Source organism: Ursus americanus, chromosome 10 (assembly GCF_024610735.1).
Source record: "Ursus americanus isolate L20-20 chromosome 10, mUrsAme1.1.p, whole genome shotgun sequence".
NCBI classification, from domain to species: domain Eukaryota; kingdom Metazoa; phylum Chordata; class Mammalia; order Carnivora; family Ursidae; genus Ursus; species Ursus americanus.
Window position 1 is genome coordinate 42819874 of NC_142136.1, and position 24965 is coordinate 42844838.

The 24965-nt window shown below is 35.5% G+C and overlaps 1 long non-coding RNA gene across 1 annotated transcript in view; it reads right to left on the reverse strand.

Annotated features, from left to right (window-relative positions):
* Positions 1-24965, reverse strand: part of LOC148109354 (uncharacterized) — a 78330-nt gene that overhangs the window by 16732 nt on the left and 36633 nt on the right. The window contains exon 3 of the long non-coding RNA XR_015725938.1: positions 4380-4453. This is a non-coding gene — a long non-coding RNA (uncharacterized LOC148109354). The remainder of the gene's footprint in view (positions 1-4379; positions 4454-24965) is intronic.

Sequence of the window (24965 nt, forward strand, 5' to 3'; positions counted from 1 at the left end):
TTTTTTCATGTGTCTGTAAGCCATTTGTATGTCTTCTTTGGAGAAGTGTCTGTTCATCTTCTGCCCATTTATTGACTGGATTATTTGTTTTTTGGGTGTTGAGTTTGGTAAGTTCTTTATAGATCTTTGCTAGTCCTTATCAATAGTTAAGAAATCTTTTAATATATACTTAGAGATTTACAGGGAGAAAATTCCTATTTCTTTTTACAACAATTTCATCTTTCATCTCTGTCACCATGTTCACACGAGGACTCTAATTCCTAGACTTTACTCAGTAATTCCACACAACACCCCACCAATGGCCACCATTCCAAACAATAGAGATACCAATTCTTTAAATAAGGTAAGGATTCAATCAAGAGTACAAAGCACTGGGTGGAAAAGCGTCCTTATCAGGAAAAAGTGAAGAATGGAAACTATCTTCTCTCACCATTTGAATAAACATGCAGATCAACATATTAGTCAGAAGATTACCAAACAGTGAATAATGAAATGACAACTGCCTACTTTGGAGGTATTAGAGAGGTCATTAGGGTCATGAAATCAGGACAGTACCCAGAATCAATGACTTATTGGTCTATGTAACCAGAGGCAAGTCAACTATTATTTTTCTATGCCTTCTTTCCCCTGTCAGAAAAATAATGCTTGGTTCTGTTCACAGCTCTATAACAGTTAACAGGAAAATCATGAAGAAATATTCATCTTTGGGTAACATAGATAGGAAATGATAAAATAGACATATATTATACATTATATGACACTGTATAAATGTAAAATAATCATTATTGTCATAATTTTAAATGTAGATACCACTTAAGATTTCTAGGTAGGGTCAGAAAGCACTTCTTAGAATAACAAATTTCTCATGAATTCTTAAGCTTCAAATTGAGCTAAAGAGTAAGGCTAATTTTTCCATCAGTTCTGGGCCTCATACAATGATCCCAAACTTTACCACCTACAGAATAACCATGAAAGGCTTATGAGAGGTGATCATCACATGCATATGATGAGTGCAAATCCACTCTTGGATATAACCTCAAATCAATTATGTTACATCTATTATCCCTGCAAACAACACAGTGGCACCCTCTATCAAAGTAAGACTCATCCACCCAAGACCTTAAATGGAACCTTGTTTTCATATACTAATTGGTCAAGAATCATAGCAGAATGCCTATAAGGTAGAAGAGGTGGCTGACAAGTATCCCTTTGGCTCTCAGTTCTTTCTTTAAGTTCTGAAGAATTTGGGTCCTTTTTTTTCCTATTCCTGGTTTATTTAAATTCATCCTCTGTCATCACTTTATAATTCTCTAGTGTGGTAGGAAGTAGGAGGAAATGGAGGCAATACTAGAATGAGTGTGCAGTGACGGTCGGTCTTAAGACTATCAAAATCACTGGCATCGTCCAGGTTAAAAACAAAAACACTGAAGCTGTCATCTAGTCTCTTCTGTACATCCAGGGCTAACAGCAAGCCCATGTCTCTCTAGGGTTAGCTGTGGCTGAATAGAGTCACACAATCTTTCCTTTAGTCACTAGCATCTCCTGAATAACAGCCTATGCTGTTAGTAGCCTTCTCTCTTACATACAAAATCATTTCTCTGTTGCTTTAATCTTTTTTGACTTTTTCTCTTTAATTAAAAATAAATAATGTATATTCCTTTAATAGTAAGCCATGCCAGGTAGTTATTGAGCTAAGTGAACTGTTTGACCCCTTCTGTGTTTGGTTAAAAATTTTTTAAACACCAAGTTGAACCTTGCAGAAACCTTTGACTAGTAAAGGAGTGAGAAGCAGGGGAAGTCAATGGCATTCAAATGTCAAAATTATAAACTATATAAAAAAAAAATGAAGCTCAAGAGTGTGTTCCTACAGGATCTCCAAATTGTGGAGCTGAACGGTTTTAAACATTCTTCTTTCTTGTTTTTTGAGCAGAGATGTCAGTGGATAACTGTTAAGACTTGGAAGATTTTTTTAAGAGGAAAGTAGCATTTTATTGTTTCATTTCTTTCTGCAAAAACACTGCATTATTTGACTGATTTGGGATGTTTTTGAAGTCAATTGTTCTTCCCCCTCAAAGTAGATCACTTCCTTTAAGCTCTATACAGATACCACAGATCTCAGTGATATTTAAATAGTAACATTACATAACAGTAGAGATCTTTAAAAACATAATCCATTTCATTTTGATGTATATAAAAATGGAAATGAAAAATATCTAGAATATATATAAAGATAGTATTAGATGAAACATCCTATTTGAATATATATTTGAGCAATATTCTTTAGAATTAAATTGTACAAATAGGAACATGATTCTATAATTACACAACTACTTTCTTTTGGAGAAGAGCATGGTCTATTTTTACTCTCTCCAGAGCATTCTGGCAGTCACTACCATAATTTTATCTGCTTCATTTGATAAGGACATTGCTAAAAGGTAGATTACTAAGAAAGAGTGAGTCACAAGTAGATGGTTTACCTTTAAGGCACAGAAAATTTGTACTCTTACTCATGCAAGAGCAATGGACTCTGGTTTCTTTGGTTTTAGTTCTGACTCCTTATAGTAAGAAACAGCCTGACTTTAGGATAAGTGGCCTAAGAAAAAGGGAAGGAAAAATAGGATGGTGGATACCAGGTATCAGGGGAGAAAGATAAAAGAGCTAAATGGGACTATCCTCACTAAACATGCTGTATGTTATTAAAGTATACTTTTCCTTTATATAGTAGGGGGGGAATTTAGGAAGTTAAAATGTCACAATTTATAGAATTATGATTATTTCCTTATATTTAAAATAAGTTGAAAATCAAAAGTATAAATCTAGTTCAATGTGTCAATTTCATGCCTGAGCTTCTCAAATCTTCCTAAAATAAGTATGAAAAAACAAGTAAATCAGTAAAGTTGTAAGTGAGTAAATAACAAGTTGTGGTGAGTTTAGTTAAAGGAAGAAACATTGGCAAGTTGGCTAACTGTGCTTAATTATCTGCATCTTTGCTGCTCTAATATTCAAATAAAAGAGAATTCAAAGCTCTGGGAAGCACAGCTTTGTCTGGTTTTAGATTAAACACTTAGAAGTGCAAGGGCCAAAATATTGCAGGAATCATTCCAAGGAAACCATTAACCTGCTGTGTGAGTAATATAACCCAAAATAAATGCTAGAAGACAATAGAATGCTAGATTGATAGGACAGAGCAAAAGCTGGGATTTCTACTTAAATTATACTCATGGTCAGAATCAAATCAATGTGGTAAGGATAGCAGGCAATACTAAAATAATCTGCATTCTAATATCAATCTGTTTTCAGCTTTAGGTCTCTTTTGTAACATCCTGCATAAATAAGTTGGAATGCTTTAAAGACCCAAGAGAGGTATGCAGACAGAATCTCCTGAAGGGATAAGAAGAAAGCTATGAAATGGGAGGACAACCCAACACTTTCTTAGAAGACCCTAATCGATCACACCACATTTCAGTATTGAAAAGATATCAACTTAATCTCTTATAACCCTTTCTCTCTTTCTTCTTTTTTTTTCCTATTGCCTTTCTCATTTCCTTACCTGTCTTTGCATCAGCACTAATATTATTGGCAGCAAAGGGGGTTTTCAGAGTGCTAAAGCTTTAGTAGGAAATTATGATCAGGGAACTTGGACTTTTTGTTAAATCAGCAGCAGCAACATCATCATTAACATATCATAGTGTCTTATCATTACCACAACTTTTACAACATGCAATACTTTAATATTTTCTGTAGTATATGTAGACTCATACTTGTATGACATCTGAGCATCAGAGTAGCACTGTACTGAATGACATAAATAAATAGCTATAAGTGTATTTACAAATGTGTTGTACTACAAATATCCATACTCAGTGAGGGATAGAAGTTTTAAAATTTTCTATGTGCTAATATCTGGTATGAAGAACTAGCTATACCTCAAAGATAAAATCTTGGATTTTTTATATAATGGCTCTCCTTGGTACCCAGCTAATTGCTTTAGCATGTATCTCCTGCTTCCATATCAATAGTATTCCTTGCCTGTTATAGAAATCCAATTTCACTTATCTCATGCATAAATTAGACAACTTGGAATCAGCAAGGCACAATGTTGGACTTAAACTATGGAAAGTGAGAGAATACAAAGATTGTGGAATGGCCAGATATTGCAGCTAAATGGAAGCAGAGCATACCACTTAATATCTAACAAGACAATGAAGTAAATTGTAGAGACAGCATCATCAAAAGCCACCCTTCTGGATATTTCATATGGTATATGAGAAGTAGATTCAATTGAGAGGAAACTGGAAGAGCTATCATGATTGTTCGCTTTATAAAACATTTTGAAAATCTGCCAGCTTGAGTCAGACTTGGTACAAGACATTACCTACTTTACTCTCACAGAAGTCTTGATATTTCTCCTATTCATTGTTTCCTCATCTCAGCAAATGGCATTATCATCATCCTTCAAGTATAGAAAAAAAAAAAAAAAAGTCACTGTTGATCTGTGCCTTTACATCAATCCTAATACAGAATCCATTACCAAAGTCTGTCAAAGTTCTACTTTAAAATATATCTCAAATCTATTTTCTTTTCTCTATCTCCATTACCACCTCCCTAATCCAGTCTCTCATTGTCTTACCATAAGTTCCACATTAACAGGTCTTATATACTCTACTCTTGTGCACAATGAAATCATTTTTTTAAAGTAGATAAATTTATGTTTAAAAAAAATAAATTGCAACTCATTAGTTCTCTGACTAAAATCCTCCAATGGCTTTCTACTGTAACTGAATAAAAACATCCTCCAAACTATGACCTTCAATGCCCTTAACGATTCCATTTGTACTTCTTTCTCCCATTTTTTCTGATATCTCAGTCTGAACCCATTTGCTTAACATTGTTATCCCTTATTTGATTTTAGGCTTCAAGTTCCTAGGAATTGACACATATTATATGATTTTATATACATATGTATATATAGTAAATATGATATTTATGATATATGATAAGTGAGTAAATAAATGCATGGAAGTCAGTTCTCTACCTTCTCTACATTCCTTATGACACTAAGGGTTCAGCCACAATGACTCCAAGGGAAATGCCTTTAAACCACATTTCAGTGACAATTACTTGTTAAGCTGGGTCCCCAAACCACAATTCTCTAGACAAAATTGTAATGAGCTCCACAGTCATTCTACTTTTGTAATTAAAAGTTTTATTAACATAATTGGTCTGCAATATGAAAAAGACTAAATATCATTCTCTTACTTTTACAGAGAAGGCAAAAAATATACAAATTATATTAGCATAAATCTTCACATTTAAGAAATATGAAGATAACATATTGTTGAAAGTACAGAGCATTTCAGTCCAAGATAGTGAAATGGGAAGACCCTAAACTCAACTCCTCCATGTGTACATACACACCAAAAAAGGGACTTGTTTAAGTGGAAAAGAAAAAGTCATAATTAAGATGAAATAATTATGAATAAAAAGATGCAAAATCTAATAGCATATACATAAAATGTGGACAAGGGAGTTAAAAAAACACATTTTATAGAATGTATTTGAACTTAAAAGACCATCAACTTAAAATAAATTCCCATATGCTTAGGATGTTATATATGAACCTCATGGTAATCACAAACTCAAAACCTATATTATATACACAAAAAATAAAAAGAAAAAAATCAAACATAACACTACAGAAGCTCATCAGTCATGAAGAGAGCAAGAGAAGAAAGGAACAGAGAACTACAAAAGCAGTAAGAAAACAATTAACAAAATGGCAATAAGTACATACTTGTCAATAATTACTTTAAATGTAAATGGCCTAAATGCTCCAATCAAAAGACATAGGATGGCAGAATGGGTAAAAACAACAAGACCCATCTAATATGCTCCCTACAAGAGACTCACCTAAGGCCTAAAGACACATATCGACCAGAATTTAAGGGATGGGAAAACATTTATCATACAAATAGAAGTGGGGTAAAAAAGCTGGGGTAGCAATCTTATATCAGATAAAACAGACTTTAAAACAAAGACTGTAACAAGAAACAAAGAAGGGCATTACATAATGACAAAGGGATCAATCCACAAGAGGATATAGCAATTGTAAATATTTGTGTACCCAACTAGAGTGCACCTAAATACAGAAAGCAAATATTAATAAATTTAAAGAGACAAATTATGTTAATACAAGAATAGTAGGGGACTTTAACACCCCATTTACAACAATAAATAGATTTTCCAAGCAGCAAATGAATAAAGAAACTGTGTCTTTGAATGATACATTAGACCAGATGGACATAACATATATACAGAACATTCCACTGAAAACCAACAGAATACACATTCTTTTCAAGTGCACATGGAATATTCTCCTGGATATATCAGATGTTAGGCCACAAAACCAGTTTCTTGAATTTAAGAGTACTAAAATCATACCTGCATCTTTTCCGACCACAATGGTATAAAACTAGAAGTCAATCACAAGAAAAAATAACTAGAAAAAAACAGCAACATGTGGAGGCTAAACAACTTGCTACTAAACAACCAATGGGGCAATGAAGAAATCAAAGAAGAAACTTAAAAAATACACAGAGAAAAATGAAAATGAAAATTCAATAGTCCAAAATATTTGGGACATATGAAAGCAGTTCTAAGGGGGAAATACATAGTGACACAGGCCTACCTCAGAAACAAGAAAAGGCTCAAATAACAATCTAACCTTACACCTAAAGGAACTAGAAAAAGATGAACAAGCAAAGCCCAAAGTGAGAAGAAAGGAAATAATAAAGATCAGAGAAGAAATAAATGACATAGAGATTAAAACAAACAAACAAAACAATATAAAAGATCAATGACTCTTCAAGAAAAAAAGAGAAAGGACTCAAATAAAATCAGAAATGAAAGAGAAGTAACAACTGACACCACAGAAATACAAAGGATTACTAGAGAATACTACAAAAAATTATATGCCAACAAATTAACCTAGAAGAAATGGATAAATTTCTAGAAATATACAATCTTCCGAAACTGAAAGAAACAAAAGAAATAGAATATTTCAGGAAAAAATAGAAAATCTGAACAGACCAATTACTAGTAACAAAATTGAACTGGTATTCAAAAAACTACCAAAAAATAAAAGTCCACGACCAGATGGATTTATAGGTGAATTCTACCAAACATTTAAAGAAGAGTCAATACCTATTCTCCTCAAACAATTACAAAAAACAAAAGAGGAAGGAGAGTTTCCAAATATATTTTGTGAGGTTAGCATTACCCTCATACCAAACCAGACAAAGACAGCACAGAAAAAGAAAACTACTGCCAATATTCCTGATGAACACAGATACAAAAATACTCAATGAAATATTAGCAAACTGCAGTTAACACTACATTAAATAATCATTCACCATGATTAAGTGGGATTTATTCCAGGGATACAAGGATGATTCCATTTTCACAAATTAATCAATGTGATAAACCACAGCAATGAAACAAAGAATAAAAATCACATGATCATCTCAATAAATACAGAAAATACATTTGACAAAATTCAACATCCATTCATGATAAAAACTCTCAACAAAGTAGGTTTAGAGGAAACATACCTCAACATAATAAAGGCCATATATGAAAGACCCACAGCTAACATTATACTCAACGGTAAAAAAAAAAAAAAAAAATAGAACTTTTCCTCTTAGATCAGGAACAAGACAAGGATGCCCACTCTTGCTATTTTTATTCAACATAGCACTGGAAGTCCTTGCCATAGCAATCAGACAAGAAAAATAAGAGGCATCCATATTTATTTGTAAGGAAGAAGTTAAATTATCACTACTTGTAGATGACATGATACTATACGTAGAAAACCCTAAAAAAATACTAGAAGTAATAAATGAATTCAATAAAATTGTAGGATTCAAATTAATACCCAGAAATTGGAAGCATTTCTATACACTAATAATAAAGTAGCATAAAGAGAAAGTAAGAAAACAATTCCATTTACTATTGCACCAAAAGGAATAAAATACCTAGGAATAAACTTTACTAAGGAGATGAAAGAACTGTACTCTGAAAACTACAAAATGCTGATGAAAGAAACTGAAGACAACACAAACAAATAGAAAATGATTCCATGCTCATGAATTGGAAGAACTGATATTTTTAAAATGTCCATACTACCCAAAGCAATCTACAGATTCAGAGCAATCCCTATAAAAAAACAGCAACAGCATTTTTCACAAAGCTAGATCAAGTAATACTAAAATTAGTATGGAACCACAAAAGATTCTGAACAGCCAAAGCAATCCTAAGAAGGAAGAACAAAGCTGGAGGTATCATAATTCCAGATATCAAGATATACTACAAAACTGTAGTGATCAACACAGGATGGTACTGGCACAAAAACAGACATATAGACCAACAGAACAGAGAGTCCAGAAATAAACCCATGCTTGTATAGTCAATTAATCTATGACAAAGGAGGCAAGAATTTACAATGGGGAAAAGACAGTTTCTTCAATTAATGATGCTGGGGAAACTAGGCAGCTACATGCAAAAGAATGAAACTGGAAAACACTGGAAACTAGAAACACTTTTTAACACCATACACAAAAGTAAACTCAAAATGGATTAAAGACTTCAATGTGGGGCTTGAACCATAAAAGTCCCAGAAAAGAACATAAGTGGTAATTTCCTTGACATTGGCCATAGAAACATTTTTCTTGATATGTTTCCTCAAGCAAGGGAAACAAAAGCAAAATTAAACTCTTGGGGTTACACCAAAATAAAAAGCTTCTGTATGGCAAAGGAAGCCATCAACAAACAAAAAGACAACCTACTGAATAGGAGAAGATATTTCCAAATGATGTATGTTATGAGGAGTTAATATCCAAAATAAAAAGAACTTACACAACTCAACACCAAAGAAACAAACAATCCAATTAAAAAATGGACAGACAACTTAAAAAGACATTTTTCTAAAGAAGACACAGAGATGGTCAACAGACACATGAAAAGATGTCAACATTATTCATCATCAGGGAAATGCAAATCAAAACCTCAAGGAAATATCACCTCACACCTGCCAGAATGGCTAAAATAAAAAATACAAGAAATAACAAGTATTGGTGAGGTTGTGGAGAAAGAGGAACCCGTGCGCACTGCTGGTGGGAATGTAAATTGGTAGCTGCTGTGGAAAACACTATGGAAGTTCCTCCAAATATTAAAAATAGAAATACCATATATTCTAAGAATTCCACTACTGGGTATTTACTGAAAGAAAATGAAAACACTAATTTGAAAAGATATATGAACCTCTGTATTTATTGCAGCATTATTTACAATAGCAAGATATAGAAGCAACCTAAATGTTCATTGATAGATGAATGGATAAGGAAGATGCAGTGTGTGTGTGTGCGTGCGTGCGTGCGTGTGTGTGATGAAATACTATGTAGCCACAAAAAATGATGAGACTGCATCATTTGTGACAACATGGATGAACCTAGAGGGTATTATGCCAAGCAAAATAAGTCAGACTGAGAAAGACAAATACCATATGATTTCACTCATATGTAGAATCTGAAAAACAGAACAAATGAATAAACAAACAAAAAGAAGAATCAGACTTGTAAACACAAAGAACAAACTGATGATAGCCAAAGAGAAGAGTGGGGGAGATGGACAAATGGATGAAGGGTGGTGGGAGTTACAGGTTTCCAAATAACAGTAGATCTGCTGGGCTGCCTGGGTGGCTCAATCAGTTAAGTGTCTGCCTTTAGTTCAGGTCATGACCTAGGGTCCTGGACTCGAGCCCTGCATTGGGCTCCCTGCTCAGCGGAGAGCCTGCTTCTCCCTCTCCCCACCTCCACTCATGCTCTCTCTTGCTCTGTATCTCTCAAATAAATAAATAAAATCTTAAAAAAAATAGCAGATATGTTTGACTTTTTCCATGGCATTGCACAAAAGTGAATTGGTAATAAATACAATAGGGGAGACTTCATAGATAAGCATATTATTAGTAATAGCAAAGCTATTTGATAACAACAAAAATGAAGTATATTTAATCATTCATTCTACAGACACCTATTGAGTATCTTACTAAGATGTCTCAGGTTTTATGGTCCCTGAAGCATATAAAACTGGTGGGGGGAGAGATTCCTTTAAAGAAGACAAAAATAGCTTTCAAGCATATGGCCATATGTCCAGGCTTCTCCCTAGAGCGTATGCAAATGAGGTGGCCTGAAGTTTAAGTGTGATATGCTTGATGGCAAGTGGTACTGTGAGGGCCTACAAAACATCGTATGGGCCACCCAAATCAGTTGTGAAAGACACTGTCAAGATCCAAAGGAGATGGAATCCAAAGATACGGAATTATAATACATATCACAACTCCTGGGATCACAATAAGCCCAGGGTGTTTGGGAAGCAATTAGGAAAATGGAGGACAACTCAGGGAAGGCATTGAAAGACGTAGCTTTGTGCCTGAGTGTTGAAGTTCAGCTAAGACTTGTCCAGGCCAAGAAAGTGGCCCGGGGGAGGGTGGAAGGGTGGTGTTGATGAAAATGAGGTAGGGGCAGTGCATCAGACAGGGGAGATAGCCTTTGCAAAGGCCCAGAGATACATAAGAGATTGGTACATTTGTGAACTATCAGTACTTGGGTCTGTACCGTATCTGAGGGGAAATTACCAAGCAGTAATGAAACAACGGTGGCAGGCAAAAATCAGTTCAGAAAAAATCTGGTGTCACACTAAGGAATCTGTGTTTTCTCCTAAAATCTACTAGACATGTTTAAACAGGGAAATGGTATATGAAATACACATCTTAATAAGATCATTCTTTTGGTAATGTGGAAAATGGGTTGCAGCAGGCCAAGACTGGAAGAAAGGGTAATGGATAGAAAGCTCTTGTTGCAAGCAATGAGGAGGAAAATAATGAAGGCCTGAAATAAGGGGTCTGGAGGATGCCCACTTCCAGCCCATGCTTCTCATTCAAGGATTAACCGTTTAAAGAATGCAGTATGTAATGGGGAATTTATTCTCATTCAGAACAAGAACATGGGGAAATTGGGTGTTCTAGCTAGCTGTCCCTGAACTGCTCCCACTGTGCCAGCCTTGACAGCTAACTAAACCTCGGTTTTCTCATCTGAGAAATGGTAAAACTGACCTAGATAGTCTTTGAAGCTCCCTTGCAATTCTCAAATTCTATGGGCAACACAGTTTCCCAATTTCCATTATAGAGATGTTATTTATTGCTCTTTTCTGCAAGTTAGGAGAAGAAAATGAGCTCATTAACTCAGAATTAATCCTCCAATTGTGCCGTCTTATATCTGGAATGCCAGACATTGATATGGACGTTTTACAAATAGTAATTAAAACTCAGTTATCTTTATTGGAAAAGGTTCTTCAAAAGAAGAGTATAATTTAAATATAAATTCTACATTAAAGAGTTAATTGTGTTTTCTCCTATGCCGAAACAGCAGGAAGTTTCTCTCTTTCAACATATCATACATTACTTATCTTAAAATAGCATAAATTAATAATTATGACCAGCTAAGCACCTCAACATCCCATGCTTGTAGTTATAAATGAAGTTGAGGCTGTCTTAATAATTCTACTAATTAATTCTAACTCTAGTTGTGCTGAGGTGCTCCTGTTCCACGCTTGAGTCAGGAAACCGGTATCAAGCAAGTGCTTGCTCACTATTTACTAACTGGACACAGGTAAGTAAGCCATTCAAGTCCTCTAACCCACATATACTCAAATATAATGCATTTACTTTTATATATTAGGTGGAACCATGTGGAATGGAATTGCTAATATTTGAACATGTTTGACCTCAAAGCAGCAATATCACATGGTTTGTGTGATATATGAGGTGATACAATATATGAGAGCAACTTCATATGCCTTACACTAATATATGAGAGTCATTAAAAGGTGATTTCTATTTTCAAGAATTCAATGCATTACAGATATTTTATGGGGCATTAAGATGTAAAATACAGGATATAAAATCCCAAACAAAGTAAGCTGTATCATGAAAAGACGACATCTTCAAATTTACTAGAAGCAAATTCTAAATAAAAAAACGAAATTCTGAACTTAATTGTTCATTCTGCTGAACCATCCCAAGAACTGGAATCTCTATATTGAGTTTTTCTAAATCATCTATGGAAGAAGAGAGCAAACCACACACATCAAGGCCTCGACAGAGGTGCCCTGGAACCCCAGTTGTAAAATGCATGCCTTTGAAGTAGCCAGACTGGAAATACAGTGGCTTCTGATTACCAACAGGGAGCCAGGAGACCATATACTTCACGGGTGGCAGCAATGCCAGATGGAGGTAGATCCTACTATGTTTAGGAAAATAAACTAAAAATGGCCTTGGGAGACTCTAGTTAAAGTGCATTAATTAGCAAGAGACAGAATAGAGGATTGGAATTTGCATGATAGGACCATAAGGTGACTTTGTTCTAACAGGATATTGGGGAAAGTAAAATAAAACAAAAACATGGGGCAAAGTAAAGCCTCCTTTTTCTCTTTTCTTTTTGTGTTTTTGAACCTGGAGAGGGCTATTTCAAAAATATGGAAACTCAGAGGTTGGATTCTCAGTGCTAAGTTTAGAGTGTACCCACCCAAAACTATGTCTCATGGCACATCTGAGAAAAATTAATCAAGACAAGGTAAGCTCCATTACAGAGTAGTACGAGCCAAAGGGAAACTAGAAAATACATGGAAAAATGAAATGTTCAATAATATTATATTAGAACAAAATAAATTAGGCAGCAATTCATGTCATTTGAAGTTATCTGGAGGAGACATTTGGAAACTCATCATAAATTTTATATCTTCTGATTAAGAGCTGAAACCAGAAGGAATTTCTGAAAATAAGAAAAAGACAAGCAACTCAGAAAAAATGAATAAAAAATATAATTAGGTAAATATCATAAAAGCAAATAACAATATAACAATAAATGTTCAATCTTACTAGTAATTAAGGAATGACAATTAAAACAACACAGTACTTTACATCCCTCAGATTGAAAAAAAAAAAAAAAGAAATTCAGGTAGCATCAAGAACATGTAAGGATATAGGGAAAGTGGACCTCTCATGATCTAGGAGTGAGATGATAAACTATTACAGCCATTATAGGGAGAAGTCTGAAAGTATTTACCAAAATTTCAGTATGTGTATACAGTGTGGCCTATGACCCATCACCAATGATCAATTCCAGTATTGGATATAGATTCACAGATACATGAGAAAACATATTCAAGGACCACCAAAGAATGGGTTCATGGAAGTAAAGTAGGCTAGATAACCATCACTTGTCAAATGGAGACAAAAATCTGGTGGAGGTTTAAACTACTATGCAGCAGTCAGAAGGACTGAATGAGATATTTCTAGAGCAGTGTAGATAGAGCTCCAAAATTAGTCTTGATTAAAAACAGCTAGAAACAGAATGACATTTATAGCACAATGCCATTAACTTATTTTTAAAACACAGTTAATACTATAAAATTTGCACAGATAGGCACCAAAGCAAATGATTGTGTGAATGGGGCGTTAGAAAGACTAACTGAAAGCCTAACAGTGATGCCTATGGGAAGGGAGGTGTGAAGGATAGTGGGCATGAGAGCCAAAGACAAAACATAAAATAGATTACAAATGGAGAAGTGAGAAAGGAGATCCTAGAGTGTCATGACTGAGGAATAGTTAACTCAATTCTATACTTCTAATAAATTAAGAATAAAAACAAAAACAGAACAGCTCCCTCCAGTCCACTTTTGAAACTTCCTTGGGGTATATTTATAAATTCCCTTCCTCAATCTCTTGTATAATTTCTTTTCTTTTCTACCATGTACATCCTTAGGTGATTCATAATAAATTGCTGTAGTTAGCCTTGGTCAAGTTTCTACTGTTTCCAAAGTCTGTAAGCCTCGGTTTGCTATCTGTAATAATGGGGGTAGTAAAGCCAACAATTAAATGAAAGAATATGGGTACAACAATATTTGGTATGTGTAATATATTCAGGTTTTAATAAATATTAGCTCTTTTTCCTCCTCTTTCTTCCTTCACACTGACCTTTCTCTTCTTATCTCTGAAGTTTCTCCAGATTCTTACTACTCTTTCTACTATATGATTTTGCAAATAATTACTTTAACATTGTCTAATCTGTTCTGTTTGCTGCCATTCATCTTGGTTTTGTTCAATTTTTCCTCTTTTTCTAATAGTTACTGTTGCTTCTAATAAAGGCTCTGAAGGTCTAAGGAAGGAAGTGAGTTAAGGGCATAGAAAAGTTCTCACTTGCCCACTCTAAACTCTCCCAGCCTCTAGGTATCTGGTACTTTACACCTCACTTCATGCAGTTTACTGGACCTAATGAATATCCTTCTCTCCAACTCAGCCTTTTTCATCTTGCCACATCGGTCCTCAATAACTTCTCCTGCATCCCTTGGGAGAGCTAGCCAATCCTATATATGATATCACTCTACTGGCCTTGCTCCCAACAGGGCAGCTAGACTTCACCCTCCCACCCTCTAAATTTTCTGGACAGGGGACAGATCTCAGCACAACAGCTTGCTTGAGCCTCTTCAGGCATTTGTTTTTACTATCACTCACCAGCTGAGAACGTAATTCATAATTACAGAATGGAGCCATGGGAAGCCCTCATCAGACCTGACGAAAGAGTACAAGAAACTCCCCACCCTACCCCCATCAGCAACATTAGAGGTAGGAGAGGACTCTGAGCTTTCTCTAAGGACATCTGCTCGTAAAATCCCCTCTTCCCCACTTTCTCAGTACTCTTAGATCTTAGAAATGGATGAGGAGGCTTAAAAGTCCTAGAACAGATTCTCAAATTCTGTCTTTCAAAATCCTTATATCGTAATTCAGAATTAAAAGTTTATAACTTTTTGTGCCTAGTTAACACTTAAATTATAACATTGTATTATATATAAAAAGCCAAAACATAAATACAGAAAGAAATTTATTATCATTGTGGGAGATTTTGAAATTTATAGATTACAAAAACAAAAATGAAGAAAGAATATTAAAGACTGATTTTTTAAAAAACATGACACAATATACACGTATTTTAAATCAGTTATATACCCCAAACTAATTCAATGTTATGTCAATTATATTTCAATGAAAAAAGGAGAAAAAACCAAGAGGTCAATCTAATAGCTAGTAAAACTGTAATCAATAAAGAGAATACACATTCTTTTGAAATGTATGTGAGGATATGGTCCATGTGTTAGGTAGGCCACAAAGTTAGTCTCAACAAATTCCACATTCTCTGGTCACAACATAATACAATTAAAAGTAAATAACAAAATTACAGCTAAAAGAAACCTATGCATTTAGAAGTGGAAATTACAAATGTAGGTCTGCTTAATAATCACAGTGAAAATACTATGTATTAAAAGATGGAATATGGCGAAGGAGTAAAGTGCTCAAATAAGTTTTTTAATATTTAAAAGATTATATCCAATGATTTGGTTTGAAACCTAAGAAAAAATAGCAAGAGGTTAAAAGCAAATAAAGATTAATGAGGAAATAAAAAATCATTTTTTTCTCTGCAAAAATTAATTAAACATAATAAGCTTCAGGCAAGACTGATGAAGAGGGAAGTCAAAGATAAATAATATTAGCAATGAAAAAGGCATAAGACATAGACTATAGGCACAGTAGAGATTTTTTTTCATTCTTAAGTACTTTAAACAATTTTATAATGAAATTTGACAATGTAAATTAAATGAACACTGAATAAAAGAGGCCAAAACAGATTAAGTATCATTTAATAAATGGAAGTCCAAGTCAGAAATCCCCCATCCCCACAAAAGAGCCCAGGCTAGATGGTTTTATTAACAACCTCTAAAGTAAAAAAGAATGCATAAATTTCACAAAATGTTCTAGAAACTAAAAAATAAACACTGCATTTCATTTTATGGGTCTTTTAAGCCCTGATTTCTAGTTAAGACAAAAACAAGACAAAAATTTGGAAACAAAATTGTAAGTCAATCTCACTTATGCCATCAGATGAAAAAATCTTAAATTAACTTTTCACTTAGAAAGTTTGACAGGTTTCTCTAGGGAAAGATTCATCACAAGATAAAATGATCAGGGTGTTTGTCATTTTCTGAAATCTCACTTTCAAGAATTTCCAGGCATGTGTAATGCAATCGTTGGTCTTCAGATTTAGGGGATGATAAAAAGTCCCTTGCCTTTAGCTCTTTACTCCTAATTACATACAAGCTATATTTCATCTTCAGATTGAAAGACTGAAAGTTGTGGTGTTTGGTTTGGGGATTTTTTTTTTTTTTCTGGTAGATCTATGTGATTTTATTTAGCAACTCTCAGAAGGTCTTGAAAAATATTTTAATTCAATAAAAGACACAAATAGCCTTGTGGGAAGTGAGGAGAGTTTCTTGTAGTAAGTGAGCTCATGGTTGTTATTTCTGTTTGCTGCCCAAATTACAAATGACGAGAAAAAGATAAAATTTGAAGTAAAAGCACAGTGTTACTGATTTATTAAGTGAAAAAAGCAAACTACCAGGGGAACATTTTGAAGAAAAAAAAATTCCTACATAAAGCTATTCATACATACACCTATTACCACACATATAGGGAAAAATTGGAAAATATACTCATCAATATATTAGTAGTGATCACTTTCAGAAAGGTGGATTGGAGATGTAGCTTTACTTCTTTAAAGGTAATTTTCACTTCATATTTTTCAGTATTTTCAAATAAAACACATTTAAGGAAAAGATGCAAAAGGAGAGATGCTCTTTTTTTTTTTTTAAGATTTTTATTTATTCATTCGACGGAGATAGAGACAGCCAGTGAGAGAGGGAACACAAGCAGGGGGAGTGCGAGAGGAAGAAGCAGGCTCCTAGCAGAGAAGCTTGATGTGGGGCTCGATCCCAGAATGCTGGGATCATGCCCTGAGCTGAAGGCAGACACTTAACGACTGTGCTACCCAGGTGCCCCAAGGAGAGATACTCTTTAGCTGAAGGAGAGAAAGAGGACAGGGAAAGACAGAGAATAGGAGAGTAGGAGAGGACAATTATTATAAACCAGGAAATTTAAGTAAATAACATAGAAACACTGTTAAAGCTCTCAAACACCTAAAGCAGATGGTGGAATTAAGCAGATCTGTGGATCCCACAACCCAATGTGGGTGATGAAATGAGTACTGATTTTCCCAAAAGATAGTGGAGGGTGGAGAATCAGAGTCAGTAGGATTTGAGAACAGAAATAAGAGTTAAGTCATAGGTAACTTGTGAAAGATGTCCTGCACGAGCTACTCTTGCCCAAATGACTGGCAGCTGTGTCCTCTCCCCAGGCCCAGTCAAGAAGTTTTCTATTTAAGAAGTGGAATATATACTGGGGCTTCAGGTAAACTGACACACTAACTTGGAGAATAAGTAACTCACTTAATAAATGTGATGATGTAGCACTAACAAGTTGTTCCCCTACTAAAAGCTGAAATTACAGATCATTCAAAAAGAATAATAAGAATACTTCAAGGATTCAGCCAAAAGAATGTCCAATGTAAATGGTACAGCATTCTGTTTGTAAGAAAACATGAATGAATATAAATGAAGTGCAAATTCAATCCATAACAGTTAGAGAAGAATAGAATAAACATAAAGGAAGCAAATGGATGAAGGAATTGAGATAAAATTAAAAATTAATAAAATAGAGAACAACAAAACCAAGCTGACTCAATAAAACCAAAAGCAAGTTCTCTAAAAAGACCAATAAAAAAATGCAACACCCTGGTAAGTACGATAAAGATTAGTGGGAAAATACAACAGAATAGACAGTAGGGATAAAAATGGGAATATAACCACAGATACTAAGAAGCATAACACATTTTAGAAAAATGCTCTGTATAACATTATTTCAGTAAATGTGGAAATACATAGTAGATAATTTTCAGGAAAAAATGATCAATATTGACACAAAGAAATGAAAGATTCCAATATATTGATAACAATAGAAGAAATTAAAAAGTTAAAAATCCATTGCAAAAAAAACTCCAGATGGGTTCTAAAACATCTCAAGGAATACAGAAATTAATCTGCCCCAGCACACAATGAACGTTGGAGACATTCCCCTTTAATTCTATACGATTGTCAGAATCTCAAGTACAAGAGGATAGCAATGGTAGTAGTAGTAGTAATAGAGGTGATAGTGGTAATGATATCTAATCTCCCCAATAAATACAGATGAAAAATCCTAAGGAAAATATACTTCAAGAATGTAAAAATGCCCTGAAAGTAGAAAATACTTTAATAAAAGGGGGAAACTTTATAATAACCTTCATAGATGTCCAGAAAGTGTTTAATAAAACTCAATTTTTATTTCAAATAAAACTCTTAGTAAGATAGCATTAAAAGAAAGCTCTCTGGACTTTGAGGAAGTTTATCTGTCAAAAAGTAAGATCAAAATACCATAGTTTGCAAAAACAGTACAGACATTTTCTTTAAAATCAGGAACAGAGATATATTTTCACCACAATTATTCAATATTTTTCTGGAGATCTCAGCTAGAGGATCTAGATTTTAAAAATGAAATGCAATATGAACACTGAAAGAAAGACCACATTGTCTTTGTTGATGAATCATTTTCTCCCTAGAAAAGCCAAGCAAATCAACTGAAAAACTGTTAGAACTAGGTTGTCAGAAATAACATCTCTAGGGATTTGACATTGGAAATGAGATATGAAGGGTAAGAAGCTGACTAGGGGTATGTGGGCAGGCATATGTGTGTGTGTGTGTATGTGAGTTTGTATATGTATGTGTCTGTGTACATGTACACACACATATACATACATACACAGATATGTTTATATAGACATGTATGTGTGTGTGTGACTGTATGTGTGTGTGTGCTGGTAGATAAAGCAGTAGGAAACATTCCTGTGAGAAGACAAAAGAAACTCAAAGGCATTAGGATAGGAGTAAATGGGTGTTTCTGGAGAACAGAGCAGGCCCTGGGAAGCTGGAGGTTACTGATCCCGGGAAATTAGTAGAGAATATGGCTTCTGAGAAGAAAGCAGAGGCCAGTCATGTAGAATCTTGTAATGCAGGAAAAGAATCTGCATTTTGTTCAAAGTGAAGCCTCTGATGAATTACTAGCAGGAGAGTGACACATCCAATTTACATTTTTAGAATATTACTATGACAACTGGGCAGGTAATCTATTGTTCTAGAATCAGGGAAACTGCTTAGGAAGCTTCTTGCGGTTGTTCCTGTGAGAGATATGGTGACTGAGATAATAGAGAGAAGTAGACAGATGTGAGATGTATTTTGGAAGTGTAAATGACGAAATATGTGAGTGGAATGAATGTAGAGGTCAGGCAGAGGGGGTTTCAATGATACAATGAGCAACCAACTGGATGGATGATATTGTCGCCACTAGCTGGGAGAAGGGATACGAGGCTAAAAGGATGTAGTGGGGGTGATGAGATTCATTTTGGGTGTGCTAGACCGAGGTGCCAATTAGAAATCCATGTGGATATGTCAAGTTTGACAGCTGAAGAAACTGTCTGGAGTTCAGAAGAGAAGGTTAGGTTAGAGATATGAATTTGGAAAAAATCAATATTTAAGTGGTTTATAAGGCTATATAGCAAAATGAAATCACCCAAAGACACAGAGGGAAAATTAAGAAGAGGAGCCAGGCCTAAACCTAGAGACACTGCAATATCTATATACCTTGCAGATAAAAAAGTGAGAGAAAGAAGACAAAAAAGTAGGAAGAGAAGCAAATAAAATGTCACAAAGAAACAAAAACAAGAAAAAAAAGAGAAAAGAAAGTGATTTTTTAAAAAGGCACTCAATTGGTCCAAATTATGCTAAAAATTTGAGCTAGATGACTTTGACAGGAAGTAACCACATCCAGATTGCAGTGTGCTGGAAAGAAAATGGAAGATAAGAAAGTGGTTAGACACCAATAGTATAAATAATAGTGTCAAGAAGGCTTGGCACCAAAAAATTGGACAATAGCTGGAGAGTGAGCTTCATTGTACCAGTGCTTCTTATACTTTGGTATGCATACAAATCACCTGGGACTCTTGCTACCAGCTTATATATTCTGCAGCTCTGACGTTCTGCATACTTAAGAAGTTCTCCATCAAGCCCCATGATACAGGTCTATATATGTAAGTAACATGACTATATACTGTTTATTGAAAGATGAAAATTGCAGAAGTATATGCCCAGGTGAGCTACAGAGGATAAAATTGTCAAGTCAGACCCACAGGAATTAAAGATTTTTCCTGGTGTCAAGCTTTACTAACACAAGTGAAAAAAGCATACTAAAGTCTGGAACATACCTCATGATCCCTTACGCCCTTTACCACACTGAACACATACTCTCTGGACCAGAATAATAAATGAGGGTTTTTTTCTTTTTTAATAGAGAGTCCTCTAATATGGAATTTGTGGGTTATTACTGCTCTGTTGAGAACATTTCAATTATGCAACATCTCTACTTTACACTCAGAGAGTTATACAGTTTGGATGATATTCTGGAGGGAATGATGTCTCATAAACTCAAACATTCTGGGTTTATTAACTGTAAGAAATCCTTAAGCCAGAGACATCCCAGCAGGAGCATTCTCTAGATAAAGTCTCTTCCTCCTAGCAAACATCATCAGTCTATTTACCTAGAGGTCCAGTTGACAAGCGGGTTCAACCACATCACCTGTTTTCTTTTCCCTCCTCTAAGGTCATTACTTCCCAAGAGAAGGGACAGAGTGGGTCACAGGCTGGCTGACTTCACTTGTCCTCCCCAGCAGGGTTATGATGAAACCCTCATTCTCTAGCCTCTTCCTCTATCCACATTGAAAACAAGAAACGTCTTTCTACTCTTGAGGGAGCAATATGTGAGTAAGCACTTCATCCACTCTCTCCCTTCTTTCTTTGCTACATTTCTCTAGAAACAGTGAGAATGTCTGATGAGACAGCTAACAGGGTCAGTTGTTAACTGAGAAGCTCTTTATGTGCCTGGCTCAAGTTTAGCCAGGTTTCCTTCTGTTTTCTGCCTCAGCAGATTGTGCAGAACCTCCCTAGAGCTAGAAGGTGGTGCACACTAGTTAGCTAAAGTTAGTGTAGGTGAAAAGTTGAAGGCCCTAAGAGAGCTGGTTTTGAGAAGGGGCAAAGCCTCTGGAGAAAAGCTGTGCTAATTTGTCTCCTTAAGTTCTCAGACAGAACTGGACTAGAGAGCAAGTGGGTCTAAAAACTCACCTCTTAACCTCAAGCATGTTTTTCTAAACACCACAGTATGGGGGAGATGGGTGATAGGAAAAGGAAGGAGACAGAAATAGAAGAGGCTGGAAAGAAGGACTTTATCTTCTTTAATACATACAGAAATTTTCAGAAACTACACTTTGAACTGTAAATGGTTTCCTTAGGAAAGTGTGGAAGTATACAGTTGTCGCTTTTTATTATATACACTTCTGTGTTAATTTTTTAAGTGAGCCTGTATTACCTTTGGAAGTTTTTAAATATATAGATACCAAAAAAGAAAGGAGTTTAAGTAAATGCTGTTCCAGAAACAAAGTCTCCACCAAAGGAAACTGACCCAGACTTTAAGCTAATACCAATTCTACCTCCTCTGAAAACTGCCCATGTTCTGCTCAGTTGTCAGGAAGCTTGTCATGTCCATGTACAACATGGATGGAAGTTTCTGTGATTTGTCCTCCATAACTGACCACCCCAACCTACACATACACAGGCAGGCTAAAGAATGTTGTGTGTGAGACTTGTGCTGTATGAGTGACCTTCGGAGCCTGGTTAGTTGACATTAGCTGGCTTCCAGGTCAGAACTGGCCCTTCTGTTCTGGACACCAAAGCTATAAATCTTGCCTTGCATCCCTTCTGGCTTCAGTCTGGGCTGGCCCCCAGAATGGAATCTGGGAGGGGAGGCAAGCACAGCCCAAGCTCCTTGAAGAGGTAAAGACATGATAACATAGGAATGCAGCTTGCTCCATACTGCACATGTAGGCAAACGCATGGTTAACTTCAGACCTTGTCATTTGCCCTATAAATACGGCCCTTATGGAGATGGTCAGTTGGAAGTCTCACCTGTGGGGAGGATGCTCCACCCAGGCCTCTCAATCGGGACTCCAGCCTAGCTATCTCCACGGTGCTTCCCCAGCTAATGAGGCTGGATGTTCTAAGTACCTGATATGATGTAACTTTGTCTTATTCTCCTTGACTGCTTGCTATTGCCCTCATCTATGCACAGATTTCTCTTTTCTTCTATTTCCACTAGGTTTTTACTTTAAAACATCAATCAAGTGTTTCTTCCTCTTGGAAACTGAGAAACACGGTTATTGTGAATCTTTTCTTTAGAACAGTACGGATAAACTCATGGGGGTTATCCCATTATTGCTTATAGCATGCATGCTCTTGTTCTTCACGTTTGTCCCTTACAATCCTACAAGCCACTGAGAGTACGGCTGCATGATATCTTGTACATCTTCAGTTTGCCTGATTGAAACTGCCCCCTGCATGTGATAGGTGCTTGGTAAGTATTAGTTGATTAACTGATGGAAACTGATGAGAGGCATGGGAAGCCCTTCTCAGTCCTTTTCACCATCTTTGTAATTCCTCAGATACATGGCCTGTGTTAGCATCATCAGTGATAGCTGAGCAGAAGGCAGCCACATCTTCTAGACACAAGCCCCTCATTTATCTCAGCTGCACTCAGAATCATGGAAATTAATAAAATAATAAAGAAAGCAAGTGACTAAATCACTAGACCCTGTGTATTACAAGAAATAAATGACTAGCTCTGAGTTCCTGAAGATCCTAATGAAGGCTAATTTCAGACCCAACTCTTAGAACATTTTACCAGCATAAGCTTTTATTATGGACGATAATGTACAGCCCCAATAACATGTTTATTCATCTTGTGCACTGTTCTCTCTGGACAACATGAATCAGGCCCTGAGACTGGAAAATTCCTTCTCTCCATGATCCAATGGGGATAACCCCAATTCCCATCTTTGGCGATAATCAAGTAACAGAAAGTGACATTGGCACCTCAAAGCATTTATCATTCTAGTATTTCTCGTACCTCTCTCCTTGAGGATACCTAAGAAAAAGTTCTCCCAGTTGGGAAGGCACAGCTGCTGCTAAGCTTTACTGAGTCCTTACTTTGTCCTCACCTTCATTTTTCCTTTCCCCCAGCACACTGTCTTATTTTAATTTTCCTATAACTACCTTCTTCCAGTAGGAGGGTCTCTGTTTACTATATTTCATGTACCTGTGTCAGGAAATTCAATCTGAGATTCACAAAGGTGTAACAGTAGAAAAGTAACCCATTAAAGAGATATGTTGGGTAAAGATGGTAAATAAAATGAAGCCTCTTGTTTCACAGAAAATAATGAAGTAGAGGATTTACTACCCTATCAAAGCATTTAATAATTTCTAATGGCAGAAGAGGGGAGAAAACTTTCAAAATTCAAAATTACTAAAATGATACACTCATATGTGTAGCTCACAATTACCTTGGTTTTGGAGTTGAGAACAATAGTGTTATAAAGAAAATAAACAATGGGAAAGTATACTTAAATCAACAGAAAGCACTGGTTCAAAAGTATGAATAATTCTTCAGTAGGTCAATGTTTAAATTAACAGAATATACATAATATGGAATATTAGTCTATGAACAAAAAAACTGCCCTATTTATATGTACTAATAAAGAAAAATGCTCATAATATAAAATGAAAAACAATCCATAGAACACAATGTATATATGGAGTTATATTTTTAATTCCATGAGGTGTGTGTGTATGTGTGCATAAGTATATAAATAAAATATATGCTTATATACATACATAGTAAAAAACAAGGAAGAACACACAATACATTTTCAACAAAAATTATCTTTAGAAAGTAATATTGAGTATCTAGAGAAGTCAGATAGACTTGTACTTTTTTTCTTTATATGCTTTTGTTTTAAATTAGAGAGGGCAGTTGAAAGAAATAAAAAACACAGTACCATACATGGATATATTTTCCTTTAGTTAAATCGAGTTAGGAATAAATGCTACCCAATGTTTTCCCTATTAAAAGGAACCACATGACCCCACAGCAGTGTAGCCTCTAGCACATGAGAAATATTTTTGGTTCTCTCCTCTGTACCAGCTTTTTTCTGTTTAACATATTACTTCCATCAGCATGCTAACATGACAAATTGTATACCACATATATAAAACTTCCCTTGCTCTCACATCCCTCCAGCAATCACCCCATTTCTCTGCTCACTTTTTTTCCTACTTCTTTACTTCTTCTTTTCTCTTGAGTCCACTCCAGTGAAGGTTTTAAACCCTATCACTTCTCTTGTCTATGTCACTAGTGACCATCAATTTGCCAAACCTAATGGACACTTCCCTGTCCCCCTCTTTCTCCAGTGCTCAACAGAATTTAATAGAGGTGATCATATCCTCATCCTTACAAAACTTTCTTCACTTGACTTCCCTGTCACCGAAGACACTTATTTTCAGATACTGGCAGCTCCTTCTTGGCTTACTGTACTGAATTCTCTTCCTTCCCTATTTCCTTTTTTTTTTTTTTTTAAAGACTTTATTTATTTATTTGACAGAGAGAGACAGCCAGCGAGAGAGGGAACACAAGCAGGGTGAGTGGGAGAGGAAGAAGCAGGCTCTTAGTGGAGAAGCCTGATGTGGGGCTCGATCCCAGAACACTGGGATCACGCCGAGCCGAAGGCAGAAACTTAACCACTGCGCTACCCAGGCGCCCCTTCCCTATTTCCTTATGCTGAAATTCCCCAGACTTAGTTCTTAGACCTCTTCTCTTCTGTACCAGCACTCATTCTATACATGCTTACATCCAACTCCATGGCTCTAAACACTGTGAGTCATAATTTAGGGTAATGCCAGCTGCTGTAGCAAACCCCTAAATTACAGTAAAT